This window comes from Parus major, chromosome Z (assembly GCF_001522545.3).
Source record: "Parus major isolate Abel chromosome Z, Parus_major1.1, whole genome shotgun sequence".
NCBI lineage: Eukaryota > Metazoa > Chordata > Aves > Passeriformes > Paridae > Parus > Parus major.
The window spans coordinates 32,181,835-32,189,292 of NC_031799.1; positions in this window are offsets into that span (position 1 = coordinate 32,181,835).

The window sequence follows — 7,458 nt, forward strand, 5'->3', positions numbered from 1 at the left end:
TTCTTTATTTCCTGTGTGATTTTTTTTTTTTGATTTTTTTTTTTCATTATCATTTTACTTCAGTCAAATAAATCCCATGCATATAATGGCAGGATGAACTTAACACTGACCACATTAAATTAGTGTCTCAATGCAGTCTTGTAGATACAGGTTATTTCTTACCAAAGAGTCCTGGTGTCCACAATGCTAATGAAGCTTAAATAATCTATAATTTATTTATGGTTTTAAGTAAAAAACAGAGATATTGTCACAAGCAAAGCAGACTTGACTTGGAGAAAACGAATTTAAATAATTTCAAGTATTTTTGTGCAGTGAGAACAAAAAGACTCACTTTTCCTGTCCCAGTTCCCAAGCTCAAATTCACTCCTGACTCTCCCCACCACCTGCTCATTGACAAGAGTACATGTTGGTGTACAGCGTGTCCACAAAAGCCCCTCTGCTGCTTCTCCCTCCTCATTTTTTCTGCCTTTTTCAGTGGTGAGTTGAGCACAGAACTACACATTGTGGGTATCAGCTGGTGTATCACGGACTGTCTCCACCTCATCATTCTTCAACCTTGGTGTTCTCTCTACTAAGAATGTTTCTCACTCTTATTTTCCCCATCTTCTGCTCTCTGCTCCGTGTTCATGTCCCAGTGCACATTGACAGAGACTGACAGAGTAGAAGTCTTTCAGAGATGGTACCTCATTCAAGGCTCAGTTCAAGGTCAGGCTGGATGGGCTTCTGAGCAAACTGCTGTAGTTGAAGATGCTCATTGCAGGGGTCTTGGACTAGGTGACATTTTACAGTCCCTTCCAACCCAAACTATTAAAAAATATAGATACAGATACAATTCCTGTAACTTTTTATTACAGTTCAGTCACAAATCCTATGGCTGGCCTCTAAGGAAGTTTCTATCAGTGACTGGAAGAAACCTGCTTCAAGCTCAATGGAACCTGAAACTTTTAGAGCTGCATTAATGGTGCCATACTACAGTTGCTGTTAGTTAGTATTACTATAAACAGTTACAGTACTATTAACTATGTTCATTATCAAGGCCTAGCAGTCACAGGTACTGCACTGGCACACCTCTGTTTTGTCAGATTTTTATTCTGTAGCATTTGTGGAGAGCATGCAACCACAGGGCAGCAACCTCAGAGATAAAGTTACACGATTTAGAGCAAAAGGGTGATTGGCATGCAGTGCTGCCCCACCATGCTGAAGGGCCCTGGTTTTTAATGGTAGTGTTTTTCAACAAATGGGACCAGAAGGATTGTACAGAATAGTCATCATGATGACATAAGCCTGGTCTGGACATGTTGCAGAAGTCTTAGCACTTCTTTCTTGCTCTGTTCTATGTCTCCTTCAGGTAATACCTAAAGAATGCTTTATTCCTGAGGTGGTGAAGTGAAAATCTGACTTGGCTAAGAGAGGAAGTACCAGGGCTGATAAAAGTTTGCATCTAATCCTTCATTAAGATAAAGAGGGCGATCAAAAAAAGCAGGAGAGTGTTTGCTCTTGCACATCAGGTAGTTCAAAGCTTTGCCTATGAAGCTCCGTGACTCTTTAATTCTAGAATCACATAAGATAAGTTGTTGATGGATATAATCTTTTTTTCTCTGGGAGAATTACAACTTCTGTCATCCTGCTTCCTAAGGTGCATTTTTTTCAGAATTATTATAAAAATATCTCATGGGTTCCTGGTTACCAAGCTTGGCTGCAGAACTGCTCCTCACAGAAGAAGTTAGGAAGTCTGCCAGCACTGAGCTATCAACTGCCAAATATAGCTAAATGTTTTACGTTTGATGTTGATTTCTTTTTTTCTGTTGAACTGTAAGGTTCTTAGCCTGCTTTATTTATTGCAGAGTGAATCTATGTGAAAAACACAGCAAAATACCCCAGCAGTTCCCTGAACAGTTCTCCATCTAAATAAAGAAGTGATTGAAAACGTGGCTTTTTTTCTTCTTTTAAAATAGCCTCTTCTCTCCAGAAAGAAAGAAGTTGGTAGTCACATCCAGAATTTTGTATTCAAATCTGGCTTACAGACAGTTCTCCCTTTGAAGATAGTCATGCTGCTTTTCCCACATGAACTGCTTTGACAAGACTTGAAAACTGCTATGCTTGAAAACTTCTTTTCTGGTTTCACACTTCTGGGTCTTGCAAATCTTTATGGCCACTTGTACACTGAGTAATACTTCTGCTTCAGAATGTATCCTAAGCTTCTCATATCTCATGAAGGCAAGGATTCAGGTGCATGTAGATCAGTGGAAATGGGTCTTCTTACCAGCACAGGAGTAGGCTGGCTTTGCAAATGATGCAATGAATCTGGGCATATACTTGGGTAAGACTTTAAAAGCAAGTACATTCTATAGATATGTTTAATTTTCTGTAAAGCACAGTTGGTTGGCTTAGACTTAAGCTTAGAATGTCTAGAATGTTCTGTAATTATTATTTTATCTGGTTCAGCCACAGACTTGGTGAAATTTTCAGAAGGCTGTGCTGTCTTTCCTTGGCATTTGGTCTAACATATTACAGAAGATGAGAACAGATTTGTCATACATATTCTTGCTGTGCACTGTAATGTACAGAAAATTTCTAAGCTGTTTATCTTTGTTAGTATTTCCTTGGAGATGCAGCACAGTGGAGCAGTCACAGAAAGAGCAGCTTCTGCTATGCCTTCCTAGAGCTGCTGGCTCTTGCAAGCTCTCTTAGCTCTGGGACACACACAGAAAACATCTCCCTTTCAGGTGCCACTAGGGCAAACAGTGGACAAGCTGAAGCTTGTGTGAAGTTAGAGCCGTGTCCTGGCACACAACTCATTTGGTGGGGTAGTGGCAGCCAGCCCCATACTTCTTGTTCTCCCTGGCACAGTGCTTAGGCCTTGTGTCTTTCACTTTCTCCACACCTTTTGTAAAACATGGAATTGAAAAGAAGCACTAACAATGCAGGGAAAGATAAAGAGGCTCAAGCTCTCCTGTCTTCTCTCCTCATCTGTGAATGGAGAGGCTCCAGGAGAGCCAAGGCCTGTCTCTGACAAGATCTCAGCACCTGCAGATACAACTGGTACTTCTTTGGGTCACTGTCTGAAACTGGGGGATTCAGCAATTTATCCAACCACCATCAGCAGTTCTTATCTGAGGACTTTCCTGTCCCTCAACAGGGACTGACTTGTGGCATATCCTGTGCTCAGAGGCTTCACATGGGCAGTAATATCCTTCAGTAGGCACTAGCTGAAATGTACATCACCAAGACAGCTGTTTTACTAGCATTTCTAATGATCCCCATAGTCACTCTTTCTCCTCCCAGACCAGAGGTTTACAAGGTCATGCAAGAGGTTTACTAAGGACATAACGACTGATGCAGAGAGAGAGAAAGCATGGCTTCAAATAGGGACCCTGTGCCAGGGTGTTGTGGGGCTGCACATCCCTGGACTATGGGTATAGTGCCCTGGACTTGGGCACAGCTATTTCCCATTTCACCTCCCCACTGCAGTTAGCTCTAACACTGCCCTCCAAGGGCTGCAAGAGTGGCCTCCTATAGCTCCCTGTTAGCTGTGCTGTGCTTCTATACCACAGACATCTGCTTAGGTATTTAACTTTCTTGAACTTCATGCAGCCCTTTTCTCCAACCTGTCCAGGTCCCTCCAGATGCCAGAACAACCCTGTGTATCAGCCATTCTTCCCTGTTTTGTATCATCTGCAAAATTACGGAGTGCCTAATCTTCTAAACTAATAATAATGAAATGACAGTGTCGTAGAATTGTTTGGGTTTCAGGGAAGCTTTGGAGATTGTCTGGCTCCAAGCCCCCACCCTGCCATGGGCATGAATGTTTTCCAGTAGATCAAGTTGCTGAGAGCCCTGTCCAACCTGAGTTTGAACATTTTCAGTGATGAGGAAAATACTCTGGGCAATCTGCCCCAGTGTCTCACCATCCTCCTTGTAAAACACTTACTTTCTTATGTCCAATTCGAATTCTGCTGTTTCAGTTTAAACCACTTGCCCCTTGTCTTGTATCTACAGGCCCTTTTAAATAGTCTCCATCTTTCTTATAAGCCTCTTTTATATGTTGAAAGGCTGAAGTAAGATCTCCCTAGAGCCTTCTCTTCTCCAAGCTGAGCAACCCAAAACCTCTCAGCCCTTCCTCATAGAAGACATGCTCCAGTCCTCTGATCGTGTTCATGATCCTCTTCCAGACATACTTTAATGATGACCAAGTTGATCAACGCTGGACCCAGTACCAGTGGTCACTGGTGTGCACCATTCATGTCTGATCACTGTGCCACTGAACACAGCTGTCTGGGTCCAGCCATTCAGTCAGTGCTCCATCTGCCTCTCTGTCCCCTGGTCTGACATAGTTTATTGGTTTGACTATAATGATGTAGAACCTCAGAGAATGTTATATCACAGGACTCTGATAAATGGTATCTATTTCTGTAGCACTTGTCTGTATGTAGAGCAGACCATGGAATCCTAAAACAGTTTGATGCTTAAATGATGGCAAGATTCTTATATATTGAATACAGTAAGCATGTCATCTATTTTCATGTCAGTTGATGAAATAAATTTTCATAGAACCAAGGAAAAATTTAGATTTGTAGAGTCTAATTCAACCTCCTTCTCAGAGGAGGTATGATTAGGTAATGCTGTTCAGTGCCATCTCGGGTAACGCTTTGAACATATATAAGCTGGAGATACAGTTTTCCCAATTTCTAATTTTTTTTTTAGATTTTTTTTTTAAGAGAGGTAGAACATCCTTTGTTTCTGCTGGAAATAGTAAAATCACAGCACTGTAAAATTTATCTGGGTATATGCTATGCATTAGGACTCTGTGTGGCTATTACAGCTATAATGGATGACTGTCTGAAGTATTTAAAGGGTACTGAGGTATCTAATGAAATATATACAACTTGCATAATTGCACCAAGTTGACTGCATAGAGAAGAATTCCACAAATACCTTGGCAAAGTTTCAAACATTTAACATTCATTTGAACTGCCTGTATTTAAAGTTTGGTTTCTTGAAGTGCCCACTGAGTTTTTAGTTAGCCCAGTTTTTCTTTGTAAAGTTCCTCAAGTATTTGTATTTTTTATTCAGAAGCAGTGAGCACTTGGCCATCTGTGACCCTTTGCAATTGATAAGCTAGATAATCCTCTGCCAGTTCTGCAAGTAGAACACAGTTTACTATGCAGTTACATTTTCTTGACTTAAGTTGAGATCTCTTGGGTGATTTGATCTTCAATACATCTAAAATGTTGAGCAAAATTCAGAACACTTAATCTAACTGGGCAGCCCCAGTCAACCACTTCATATCCTCACCTGCCTAGATCTACGGATCACATTAGGAAGAACCCTGAGGATGCTAGGTAGGAATGTAAGAGGTATCATATGCCTGAAGATTCAGCCCATGTATGGGTTTGCACGATGAACAAGGCCTTCTTAGGTTTAGAAGAGGAAGAAAGGAAGTTCAAACTGCTAGTAGGAAGTTTCACTAGAACCATCCTCTCTTATTGCTAATACTAGAAATGAATACTTCCTAAATTATAAGGGAACATCAGAGTAAGAAAAGGAGAAATTTTTTTTTCTTTTCTGTTCTTCTAGATAAGGGATGTGTATTACTGGACTTTCTCTGATTTTAGCCTGGAAGTGAAACATGATCAGAGGTGCTCCTAAAACAAATGCTGCACAAAGATAAGAATAGTCATAAATGGGAAACCTTGCAAGCATAATTTAATTCTTCAGCTTGAGAAAAAAGGTAGCCTCTCACAGCCCTTTTGCATTAGGCTGCAAAGGCTTGTAAGCTGTTCCAGTTACTCTAATGCAAACTTGAGCCATGAGGAAAAGATACAGTATGATGACAGACAATGCCACATCAGTGGTGTTGTCTAGAGGAAGCTGCAGATGCATCAGCTTCATCAATCCTACACTGGTCTTCTGATTGAATGTTGTACCCAGCTCCTCTGTGGAGGAAGGGAAGAGTGGTAACAAGGCAGCAGATCATTTTCTGCAACTCCTCTAAGAAGGTGCTTTAAAGCGTCATCTTCCAGGAGCAGAACAAACTACAGATATAAAGTAAATAGTAGGCAGCTGGTGTAGGCAGAAGGTTTATGCCATCATTTTAACACTTCTGATCAAGAGGATAAAAATCCTGTTTTTTTATGTACGTATTTTCCAATACAACAGAGCAGAACTAGAATCTCAGCTATGAGTAAATCTGAGGTAGCTGTTAAAATTTAGTAAGCGCCCATAGGCAGGACATTAAACATTTCACCACATCCTCAGAATTCCTTCTCCCAGAAACTGCTCCTCGCTTTCACTTTGGACCATCACAAAGTTACTGTTTGCTTTGGCCTGTAAGTCTAGCAGCATCTCATGGCGTTCCCAAAATCAGAAGGTCACATGCTACCTGATCAGTTTTACTTCTAGGGTAGAACTCAGCATAGATTTGATTTCCCATGCTTACAGAGAATTGTTACCTGGTTAATGCATTTAGTTTTAATTCTCCAGCTGCACAATAAGGATAATAATAATATCATATTTCATTGAGTGGTTGTAGACAGATATGAATGTGCATAAAGCTCTCACAGTTTACACTGTGCTTGAGAAAAAAATTTGTTGTTTTCTGTGTAAAACTATGGTGTTAATCCAGCCAAAACAAAATTTCTGCTTTTATTCAAGGACAGACTTTTTGCTTTTGACAGTTTAAGAATATTTACAAAGCATTAATACTCTAAAACTTCAGCTGAGAGTCTGAAAACAGAATTAAGCTGAAAGTGTTCCACTGAATACTGGGATGCTGTTTGGAAACAAAGGAGTATTAATGCATTGCAATTTCATAGTTATCTGGAGGTCAAAACATTAACACTTCACTGGACTGCGGAGTTAAATGGTGATGTGTGAGGTGCTCTCCACACTCTCATGCCAGAGGGCCCATCTAGTAATACTGCAACAAGCATCAGTTCTTCTATTTCTATTCTGATTCTCAGCTTGCAAAAGTAATAAATAATGCCCAGCTTCCACATTTCTCATTTATGTATGTCTAAAGGAACTTCATGGAATTCCAAAACTCCCTGTAACCCTGTAAGAAGATCTATCTCTCCCTGCTTCCCTGCAATACTGAAGTATGAAGAGTGGTATCAAGAAACAAGCCTGCTTATCTGGCTTTTATGCACACTTTGAGAGATACTAATACTTATACTGAACCACAGATATCACTTGATATCTGAGGCATCTGATTTGCTTGATGTTTGTCTCCCTCTTGATGGTGTGCAACTGTCAATCTATTTCTAAGCCTAAACAGGTCAGTAGCCCATTTTTGTAACAGCTCCTGTGGGGAATTAGAGCAGGGAAAGATCGTGCAGATGCAGGAATTTCACAGTCCTTGCTGAACTTGTATGGTCCCATGAGATGTAGAAAATTTAACATAATTTACTCGCTTGGTTTCTATTTTCTTACCCTGGAAAGTATTTTGTCAATTGATAA